The 11792-nt window shown below is 45.5% G+C and overlaps 1 long non-coding RNA gene across 2 annotated transcripts; it reads right to left on the bottom strand.

The window, feature by feature from the left end:
* Positions 1–799: 799 nt before the first annotated feature.
* On the bottom strand, positions 800–10952 carry LOC143442072 (uncharacterized). 2 transcript variants are annotated; one of them, XR_013109979.1, is made up of 3 exons: positions 10690–10952; positions 9681–9862; positions 800–1516 (listed from the first exon to the last, which is right to left on the bottom strand). It is a non-coding gene; the product is annotated as an uncharacterized LOC143442072 (long non-coding RNA). The 2 variants fall into 2 exon arrangements; XR_013109978.1 differs by having other exon boundaries at positions 10694–10952.
* Positions 10953–11792: the final 840 nt, after the last annotated feature.

The following is an 11792-nucleotide window of genomic DNA, read 5'->3' as shown; positions in this document are numbered from 1 at the left end:
GGGGAAGTGTGTCATTGAGGCTAGGCTTTGAGGTTTCAGAAGCTCATGCCAGGCCTACCTAGCCCCCACCTCTCTCTCTCTCTGTCTGTCTCTGTCTCTGTCTCTGTCTCTGTCTCTGTCTCTGTCTCTGTCTCTCTCTCTCTCTCTCTCTCTGTCTCTCTCTCACAGATCAGGATGCAGCTCCCAGCTACATCTCTAGCCCCATGTCCACCACCATGATGATGATAATGAACTAAGCCTCTGAGACTATAAGCAGGCCCTGAATTAAATGCTTTCTTTTATGAGTTGCCTTGGTCATGGTGCCTCTTCACAGCACTAGAACAGTGACTAAGATAGATATATTTTATAGATTCTAACCCACACAGGATCGGAGCATAGAAGCAACACGGCCCCCGGTTTACAAGCTACCGACTTGGCAATGGAGCATTGCCTTTCTTCCCCTAATTCACACAATCAAGTGTGACAGGGCTGGATGTCAAGTGTGTCTTGTGGAGCTGGAGAGATTGTTCATTGATCAAGAGTGTGAACTGATCTTGCAGAAGTCCCAAGATCAGTTCCTAGCAACCACATCAGGGAGGTCGCAGCTGCCAATAACTCCAGCCACAGGAGGAACTGAAGTGCTCTTCTGAACTCCAAGCATACCTGCAGTCACACATGCACATCCATACACACATGCACAGAATTAAAAACAAATAAGTATATTTTTAAAGAGTGCTCTTGGAAAGTGCTTATTTACCATTTATCTCCTGAAATGAACAGCAAGAATAAAGACCAGGCTACGGTTGGAGGGGTCTCTGCATACCTAAGACTGAGGAAAGTTTATTGCAAGCACTCAGATTTTTATACCCTTATCAGACACAGATATAATGGCCGTTGCCAGGAGGAATAGAATTATAACTGCCAGAATACAATGATGTGTTTGCAAGCTATACAGGCTACACAAGCTTAATGTCCAAGACTGGTTGTGCAGCCTTCTCATATGCTTCACAATCTTCTTTGGAATGCAGAGAATTCAGGCAGCCTGAATATTTCACTACCCGAGGGAGTGTGCCTCAGTTTCTCAGGAACTGAAGGGGGGCACACAGTGCCCTAGGAGCCACAAGCTCTAACCTGAAAACCTCACAACCCACACCTCTCAAGGCAACTAGACCAGGCCAACTCCATGATTCCCAGCACCTCTTTCTCCTGTTTGGAATCAATTTCCTGTTGGATTTTTAGGAAATGTGACTCCCAACATTCTGAAACTCAGGTCTGTCCATCATTCCCCAACAGGCTTGAATCTTAAATATTTGCATTTCTCATGAATCCACTTTGGTTTTTCCTCTCTCATATTCTTATGTAGAGTCATTTTCTCAGTAGAAGACCTAAGGTGAATTCTAGCATGTTGGTCCTGGACCTGGCACTATAGTTTTCTGCCACCTGGAAGGGTTGGGAGGCGGCAGCAATTCATCTCTGGATTAGGATTCTTCTTCCTAATTCCTCATGTGTCTCTGTGAGGCCTTGGCTGTGAGCTACCCTGTTAAAGAGAAGGAAAACAAATCAGACTTTTTAAGCATTTAGTGGTGACAGGGATCCTGATACATCAGAGGCCCATGAGTGAAAGAGCAGAGGACTCATGGATGCTTCAGAGGCTTCTGCTGTGGCATCAACCTGACTCAGAGGAGCTGAGACAGGAATGGATGAATGAAGTGGCTTTGATGCTGAGTGACTAAGGCTTAGTTAAAACCTAGAGGAACCAGGGTTCTGCACAGATGATCAAGACAGGAAATATTCTTTTGTTGTTGCTCTTCTCTCATATGTTACATCCCAAGAGCAGAACCCACCCTTTCTTCCTCCTCCCAGTGCACCCCCCACCCTCCCTCTCCCCCAGATCCACTGCTTCTTTACTTCCCCTCAGAAAAAAGCAGGTCTCCCAGGGATATCAACCGGACGTGGTATAACAAGATACAAAAAGACCACCCCACCCAGAACACATCCTATCTCGTCTGATCTGGGAAATATTCTTAAATAAAGCAAGTAAGTGGGAAACATGTGGGACAAAGCTGAAACAAAAATTAAAAGTACAAAGATTACCAAGCCAGACGGGAAAGGCCTGTAATCCCAGCTACTCAAAAGGCTGAGGAAGGAGGATGACAATTTTTAGGACAGCAAGAATTCAGGGATAGCCAAAACAAACTAGTGAGACTGTGACAAATAAAACGCCAAAAGGGGGCTCAGATGTAGGTCAACATTATGGTGCTTAGTGAGCATGTGTGAAGTCCAAGGTTTGACTCCCTAGGATTACAAAAAAAAAAAGGTTTTTAAGCAGTTTTATTCTTATTGGATAATGGTAACAAACACATACTCAGTGCTCTCCTCAGCTCTCTTGAGTTATTACTTTACTCAGTCTTCACAAGCCCATGAGGTATATCTTAGCATTGGCCTCATATACTAGATTAGGAACCTGACATTGACAATTTCTGCAAGGTCACACAGCATCTAAGTGGCAAAGAGTGAGAATTTGGAGTAAGCTCCATTCTGTGTTACCCTTTACTTCCCTAAGTAAGTGCCAGGCCAGGGCTTTAGTCTGACCCCAGGATTTCTGAAGAGCCTTAGGCAAAGAAAGAATAAAGAATAGAAAGTCAGCTACACCCTTCGATTGTCAATATTAAGATTATTTACTTTTGAACTGATGTGGCATGGTCTTTAATCCTGTAGTTTCATACCTACTTTTCTTATAAAATATGTACCTGCACAACATCTATAGTGTGGTATTCACATGCTTGGATATAATATGTCACCACTCACCAGGTCACCAGGTCCTGCCTCATTCATACTTCTTGTGACTAGCATGGTTGCCATGAGTTTTTCCTGAGAGGAAACGAGCAGCCCATGTGTTACCCAGATGGTGAAAGTCGTGTAGAGGTCAATGACTTGAGCAAGGTCATAGACCAAGCTAACCACATTTGGCTCCAATCGGGATCAATAACGGCTGTGTGTCTAGTCTCATCCTTTGCTGCCTATCCTGCTCCTGGGCCACATTCCAAACGGGGTCATCCGGTGCACACCGCCTGGCTGAAAACTCCCCCTGTGGTTTCGCTCACATCTGGTGTTTTTCACTTCTCTTTCTGACACGTGCTTTGATCCAATTGCTGCTACAGCAGAAAGATGTCCAAAGGCTGCATGGAACACAGCTAATTCAGGGAGAGGTGAACAGCATGCCCGCCTCCCGACAGGACTTCTAAAAATAAATGGTAACACAGTTGCATTCATCCTTGAAGCATGCTGGAAACCCCCACACTTAGAGCCTCTCTGCAGGCTTCCACAGGCCCGTGCCCCAGCTCATGAATGCCTACCACGTCTGAAGTCTTCCTCTTTCCCTTCTGTGGATGGCAAGAGTGAGGAGTGGTTTTGTGCCTTCCCTAAGGGTCCATGGAGCAGATCTTGTCATCAGCTCACATACAAGCCTAATGATTCACACGTTACATCCATATGACCTTATCAACAACAGGCTTCTCCAGACTTCTCCATTCTGTTTCTTTTAGCAAATGGTATTACTAATGTTGTCCTGACCTCTTTGTAACAAGTCTCTTCCTTAATTACAAAAGTATTCTTTATTACATTAATTTTCTAAGGGAGATATCCAGGTATAGCAGTGCATGCTTGTCTCACACCTGTAAACTCATGAGACTCAGGCAGGAGGAGTATGAGTTTGAAGCCAACCTGGAGACATTCTCTCAAAAAACAAAATCAAAACAAACAAAAATCCCTCAAATTTATTTAAATAAAAAATATTAAGAACATGAAGAGTAAAAAAAAGTGGAGGGGGCGGGAACTGGAGAGATGGCTCAGCAGCTAAGAGCATTGACTGCTCCTCCAGAGGTCCTGAGTTCAATTCCCAGCAATCACATGGTGGCTCACAACCATCTGTAATGGGATCTGGTGCCCTCTTCAGGTGTGTTTGAAGACAGCTACAGTGTACTCATATAAATATAGTAAATAAATAAATAAATAAATCTTAACAAACAAACAAACAGTCCCAAACCCCACAATTCTTCCGCCTCATCAGCTCATTATTTTGTTCCCTCCCATCCCGTTTTCCTTGCAGGTTTATACATTTTTGTTCATTTATTTACTTTAACACAATGAGAATGATAATCCACAGGCAGGTCTTTGTCCTGCTCTCTTGCTTACTTAACGTTATAAATACTTCCTGTTGCTGTGATTTGGATTTGGCTCCAGTGTCCCCCAAGCCTCCATGTGTTGAAACTAAACCCCATTGTGATGTATTAAGGTGGGAGAAACTTAACCCCACTGTGGAGTTTAGAGGTGGGGCTTTTGGGAAGGATTAAAATTAGATAGATAGGTAGGTAGATAGATAGATAGATAGATAGATAGATAGATAGATAGATGATAGATAGATGATAGATAGATAGATAGATAGATAATAGATAGATAGATAGAGCCCCATCGCTGACTCTTGGTGGCTTTATGAAAGGAGGAGAAGGGGCTGGAGAGAGGGCTCAGTCACTAGACTGCATACTGCTCATGCAGAGGACACAGTTAGGTTCCCTGGCTCACAACTGCCTGATACCTCTGGCCTCTGTGGGTACCTGCACTCATGCACACACCCACACATACATAGAGTTAAAAAAAATCTTCAAGAAAAAATTTTAATAAAAAAAGAGGGAAAGTGACCAGACACCTACACATGTGATTTGTATTAACCTGGGGCTCTGGCATCACCCTCAGATTTAAGCCTCTGGAACCATGTGCCAGAATAAGGCTCCTCTCTTTATAAGAGACTAGTCTTTACTATTGGCTGATTAGTGACATACCCAAGCTCCCACCGTATCTTGAGGAAGAAAGGAGACACTGAATGGGAGAAGGACTTTGGGGGCTTCCATCTTCCATAAAGCAGTGGGCTGTGAATGAGTCTTGTGGGGACCCAAATTTTCCTAGAGAAGACACAGGGGCATGCAGAAGGGGAGGGGCAAAACGACCCACAAATAAGCAGGAGGTTCCAGACATTTTTCCCGATGAGATGAATTAGAGGCAAGGCTACACATTTTGGTAACATCTACCTAAACAGACCTCAGGGGAGAATGGCTCACCATAGTCCCAACCCCCACCCTTGGGAAAGAACAATTTCCCATGGGCTGTGGAAAAGGATAGTAAGTCACATTGCTTACTGCACTTCCCGGAGCTTTTCCAGAGTGAAATGAGGAAGCAGAGCATTCTTCCTGCTGAAAAGGACTGTACATCCTTGCTATGTTTCCTACTTTATCTTGGCCCCTCTTTCCCTCTCAGCTGCCCCACCCCCAGCCCCATTTCCCAGATGGGTTATATTGTCCTTATCCAGCCATCCTTCCTCCAGTTAAACTTGCAACCGTTTCTTGCTCTCCTTTTTTGACTTTCCAAAGCCAACACGCCACACCAGCTCTCCTCCTGGGCTGTGTCTGCACAACGAACTCAGCACAGAGCCAGCACCCGGCAGCATCCGCACACTGTCCTGTAGCCCCTGGAAAGCTGAAGGATGGAGGGAGGATACAGGCTACTGCATCCAGCAGTGCTTCTGCTCTGGAGTTGCTCTGCCTCCCACCGGGAAACCAGCTGACCTACTAGCTGCCAGGCGCTTTCATCTTTGCAGCTGCTCTTCAGTGGCAGGTGAGGATTGTTGTTTATGAAATAATACACTCACAGGGGTATAACAGGATGGGATAAACCAAATGTGCCAAGCAAAGAACAAGGTAAAACTGTGTATTATCCACTTTCCCAAAGGACTAACTGGGAAACCAGGAATGGCAGCTCCAGCCTGTAATCCCATCCCTTGGGAGCCTGAGGCAGGATGGTCAATTCAAGTTTGAGGCCAGCTAGGGTTGTATAACGTGTTCCCCGTTAGCTTGGGCTACTGTGTGAGACCTGATCTCAATAATGAATTAATGAACGAATTTTAAAAAATCATTCTTAATCTTTTCTTTTGCTTTCATTTGAGGTAGTTTGGGAGGTTGGTTGTTTTTCTCCTGGGTTTGGGAACATACCGTCTTGCGCATGCTGGGCAAGCACTGAGTTGCATCTTTAGCTCCATTTGAATCCTTCTGTCATCCTCTCTCTCGCCCCGCTCCAGATATCTTTACTTTGTCCATTGGGATCATATCCTTCCTTTAGTTCCCTAGGGCTCCCTCAGTGAGGCATCACAGCTGAGCAGGGAGAACCACAGACGAGGCTCTGAGATCGAGCGGCTGCGGCTCTCTTTGGGGGTCTTTGGGGCTCCTGGCTTCTGCTGTGTGGCCTTGGTCTCTGCCTCCATCATCACAGTGCTCTCCCTACTCACATGCCTGTGTCTTCACGGTGCAGTCTCACTATAAGGCAACAGTAATAACTCGCAGGGCACCGCTCTCCTTCCCTATGCCCTCACCTTAAATGCAGTGACCGTAACTACGAGGGTTGCAGTAGCATTAGAGGCTCTGGGAGTGTGGACTTCTCCATGTGGACTGGGTTGTGATTCGGAAACAGAATGCAGCTCTATGCTCTATTGCATCTTTCTGCTTCTTGCTTACAAGTCTATTAGGAACCTCTTCTAAGATGTGTGCACTTTTGTTGAGGAAACAAAGATATGAATGTGAATGGAAGAAAGAGAAGGCCTTGTAAGGAGCTGCAGGATGGCGAGGTGGGAGCCCACAGACTTGGGGAGAGGGAGAGAGAGGCCAACTTTACAACACAACACACCACACACACACACACACACAAGTGTGTGCACACAGACTTTTCTTCCCTCACACAAAAGGGCTCTTTAGGAACCTGCATCAGGGGAAGTTGTGGGATATCTCAGTCTTCACCGTGACCCCAGTTCCTCAGCTACATGCCATTAGCAAGCTTGGAACACTTGTAGAATGAATGCTGGAAGGAGCTATAGAGAAACCATGGAGATTATAAAGGAAATACATGTGGCCACTCACACTGTGAGAGCTGAGTGTATTGGATTTTTTAACTGAGAAGCACTATAATACAATAATAGTAAGAGTCATATGCTGGACATGGTGACACACACCTGTAATCTGGAGGAGGCAGAGGCAGATGGATTTTTGTGAATTTGAGGCCAGCTTGTCTACATAGTGAGTTCCAGGCTAGCCAGGGTTATAAAGGGAGGTCCTATCTGAAAAAAAGAAAAGAGAAAGAGGCAAATACATTTTAAAATCCCAGATCTGAGCCCTTTTTAAGAAAAAAATTAAATTATAGATTTCATTTTTCAGAGGAGAAAAGTTGACCAGGAAGCATAGAGATTCACCATAGGACCCATGTCTCCTCCCAACCCCCATCAGCATCCCCAAGCAGAGGAGTGTCTGTAAGGAACAAAGCCCCACTGACATCGGCCATCATCCCAAGCCCAGAGTGTGCCTTGACTTTAGCTTTCCATGCTGTACAGAACGTGGATCTGGGCAGATGTCTAATGACATGTAATCAGCATTAGGATCTTAGAGTGGTTTCACTCCCCTAAACATCCCTGCTCTTCCTGTTTCTCCCCCTCAACCTGGTTTCCTGGGACCCACTGTATTAATTACTTTTGCAGTGACCAAAACAGCTGGAAAAAACAAGTTCCTGGAGGAAATGTTTACTGAGCCTTCGAGTTTCAGAGGCTTCTCATCCTTGAGTTTCAGAGGCTTCTCATCCTTGAGTTTCAGAGGCTTCTCATCTCTGAGAGCTAGAAAAGCACAACAGTGGAACCAGCTCTGCTCATGGTCTTGGGAGTGAGAGGCAAGAGGGTCCTTATGTCAAGTGGACCAGGAAGCAGAGAGGAGGGATGGGGCTAAGGGTGTGTGTGTGAGAGAGAGATGTGCATGTTCATGTGTGTGCACATACATGTGCATGCAGATGCACAAGCGTGTGTCTGTATGTGTGTGTGTGTGTGTGTGTGTGTGTGTGTGTGTGTGTGTAGGTAGGTAGGTAGGACATTGGGTATCTTCCCTGATCACTCTTGACCTTACTTTTTTTTTTTTTTTTTTTTTTTTTTTTTTATATGGAGATATCTCTCTCTCAATCTGAATCTGAATCTCATTCATTAAGGTTAGGCTGCCTGGCCAATGACTTTAGGGACCTGCCTGTCTCCCCTCAGTTACTGGACATGCTATTATCTAGTGGATACTGAGGATCAAAACTCTTATTTTTAATGTGGATTCTGGGACCCAAACTCTGCTTTTCATGGTTGCATGGCAGGCACTTTACAGACTAATCCATCTTCCCAGAGATAACCTTTAAAGAGCTGTTCCTGGTGACCTACTTCCAGCAGCTAGGACCCTTCTCTGAAAGGTTCCACAAATTACAAAATAGGGTCTCAAGCTGAGTCCAAGCCCAAAACATGGGGCTGTGAGGGGCATTCTGGAGTCAATGACGGGTCTGTCAGCCGTCAGCAATCCTTCATCATCTCCACAGTTTGGGTGTTTGCAGAGGGCCATAGACTTGGAATTATTTAGTTCATACATAGTCTTTCTGGCTGCTGTTTGTTAGTTAGAGATGAGTAGTTAAGATACCTCTGTAGCCTGCCAAGGCTTGGTAGACACTCATAGCCATTTTCTGTGAGATCTTGGCCTGTTTCTTAGTCTCTGTGAGATTCTGTTTCCTCACGAACAAGTTGTCTGTGTGTAAGGCAGTGGGTGATCTACATCAAGTGCCTGGCACTTTGATTATTCAAGAACTATCTTTTACCTACTGTTTCAAGGGCTGTTGGATGCTACCAAAGCAATGTTAAATACAGCCAACAGGGATCCTGTCCTCATGGAATGCACTCTTTAAAGAGAAAGGTAGATATTCACATAACAATGAATTTTATCATTTTTAACCCACATAAATAAAGAAAGAAAAACTTAAAATAGAAAGGAGGGAACAGGGAGGAAAATAAAGCACTTGGTGAGAGCCACTCTGATGAAGTGACTCGCTGAGACCTGAAAGAGGAGTTGGGGGTGGGCAGCCAGATGGGGGGCTTTGGTGGGGGCGGTATGGGTGTGGCAGGGGAAGTGATTCAGGTAAGGGGAACAGGTCCTAAGGCAATGTAGAGTTCAGCACAGTGCAGGAACTGAAACATCACTGTCACTAGAGAGTAGTGAGCAAGGGGAATATTGAATGATGCTGGAGACAGCAGCAGGTGGGGCAGAGGGCAGAGACTCAGTGGACAGGTGTTCTTTAAAGAGCGAGAGAGAAAGAGTCAGCCACACAAGAATAAGACAGGACAGAAAGACAGAAGACTGATGTAGAAGATGGGTGTCAGGCATGCTGGAAGGAGAAGAATGAGTGGGGGGGGGGGAGGCTGAGGGGAGTTGACAGAGATGGGGACTTAGGAGATTCCAGTCATTTAGCAAGGTGACTACACCACCCCTTTCTCTTTATCTCCCGTGTTGGCTGAGAACTCACAATCCCCCTGCTCAGCCTCCCCAGGGCTGGTGTCACAGGCATAGACCAGTGGGCCACAGGACTGACCGAAGCTGCATTCAGTGACAGGAAGAGAGGGAAGGAAGCTGGGACCACTGCACTGTGAAACAAAAGGAAAGGACGGAGCACTACTAAAACTGCTTCTTGAATTTTATCCTTAATTGGAAATTGTGAGCATCATTGTTCTAAGGTAGGAAGAATCTGATGCCTAGAAAGTTAAGTAAGAGAAAGTAGAACTAATCTGCCTTCCAGAGGCTTCACTCCCAGGGGTACTTTACCTACAAGTAGAAGGTGGTAGGGAGAACCTGGCCCAGCAGACAAAGGTGCTTGCTACCAAGCCTGACAGCCATCCATCCATCATGGAAATCCACTTGGAAGAGGGGGAGATGTGCCTCCTGGGAGCAATCCTCTGACCTCTGCATGCTCCCTCACCACACATACAACAGATGAATAAGCAAATCTAAAAGAGAAAGTGGCAGAGTCTATTGTCTCAAAAGGACCAAGTATCTAAGTGAAGCAACTTCAGCCATACATACATTAGTTCCAAGACTGTACAAGGTATGTCCACGTGATGTAAAATGACGACTATAAATCGAATCTGCGAGCCCTGATTCCAGGTCAGTTTTGCATTAACAGGTCTTTTAAAGATTTTAAAGTCCAAATTTCCCAGTTGCTCTTACGTTTTCTTCTGCCCCAACAGGAGACAGAAAGACACCAGCTTACCAGACTGTAGGACCAGCAGAGCAGGAGAGTTTCATTTATGCTCCCCCCTCCACCCCCCACCCAGAGGAGTGCTCTTTTAGGGACTTCTCTAGCTAACTCTGCTTGTTGTAATTAGCATATCTTGAAATAGCTACTTTTCGGTCTTCTTCTCTATTGACTTTCACTGAAGAAGGTGGGGATTTAATTTTCACCCCTACCCATAATCCATGACACATGTGTTTCCTGCCCTTCTACACCTGCATTATTTTAGCCTAATACTCAGTATTTACATCACCATGGGGAAAGAAGAAGAAGAGGAAGAAGGAGGAGGAGGAAGGGGAGGAGGAGGAGAAGAAGGAAAGAAAGCACCTATGTTATGAATACATTTTGATGACATCTCCTCTCCTCAATAATGCTTTGCTCTCTCTGGCATCGACTGTCTCGCTTCCGTATGCTTCTTGTTTATGTGTATATGTCACTAACACCCCGTACTCTCCCCTAGCTGTTTAAACAATGTGGCATCTGTAAATTAGAAAGAGCTGCTCTTGATCTAGAGCCTTCTGATTCACTCCCCTCCATACTCACTGACCACCAGGCCTGTTGGGCGGCTATCAAGCTGGGATATCTCTTTACCGCATCCTGGGGATTTCCTTCCCTGTGCTGAGCACCTCCTCCTCTTTCTGGATTTACTCCATTGTTTTGCTGGGAGCACATCCTCCAGAGCAAGAAAGCAGAGGGCTGGCAGAGACACTGCCCTGTGTGCCCTCCTCTTGTTCACTTGGCAATTACCATATCAGTGTCTTCTAAATTCCCAGCTCATCTGTCTTTTTGTCTGGCCCTTTCCCCTAGCAACTGAAGATTCATTCAGGAAGTGTTGCGAAATTAATGCCCTTTTCCCCAGAGCAACCCTTATCTAATGACCAAACAGAGATAAAATAAATACCTTCCTCAGCCCTGAAGGTGATAACTCTGAAGCAGATTCTCTCTCTCTCTGTCCCTCTCTCTCTCTCTCTCTCTCTCTCTCTCTCTCTCTCTCTCTCTCTCTCTCTGTGTGTGTGTGTGTGTGTGTGTGTGTGTGTGTGTCTTGCAGATGATGGAGTAGTGCAATGTACTTAACCCTGCATGCATTTGTGGAGCCAGAGACTGAAGTCAGGCATCTTTCTCTGTTGCGCTCCACCCTCTCTTTCAGAGACAAGAACTCTCACTGAATCTAGAGCTTCTTGTTAGAGCTAGACCTGCTGGCCAGCAATCCCCGTCCCCCCATCTGTCTGCCTCCTCTCTCCCCTCCAGTACTGGGGCTGCAGGAGGCACTGCCACCACAGTGCTGATGATCTGAACTCAGATCTTCATTCTTACACACCGGGCACTTTACCCACTGATTCATCCTCTAAGACCTGAGGTACACTTTCTGCATAGTTCTCGCCAGAGTTTCCAATGAAGCCACGACTCATAAGAGAGTCCTCTTGTCAGATACAGCAGCTTCCTGGTCTCACTTCACCCCTGACAGATACTCATTGAGGTCACTTGACCTCACAAAATGAATCACTTTTGCCCTATTGTCTGTCTCTAATCTTTTTGCCTTGCCTACTTTCCAGATATGAGTCTTTTGTTTCTGCTTGTTTTCCTTTCTAAAATCTTGGGGTATTTTGTTTTTGTTGTTATTGTTCCCAAAAAGTTCATTAAAAGAA

Source organism: Arvicanthis niloticus, chromosome 4 (genome assembly GCF_011762505.2).
Source record: "Arvicanthis niloticus isolate mArvNil1 chromosome 4, mArvNil1.pat.X, whole genome shotgun sequence".
NCBI classification, from domain to species: domain Eukaryota; kingdom Metazoa; phylum Chordata; class Mammalia; order Rodentia; family Muridae; genus Arvicanthis; species Arvicanthis niloticus.
The sequence above is the reverse complement of the archived record's forward strand: the minus strand, read 5'-3'. Positions and strand labels throughout refer to the sequence as shown.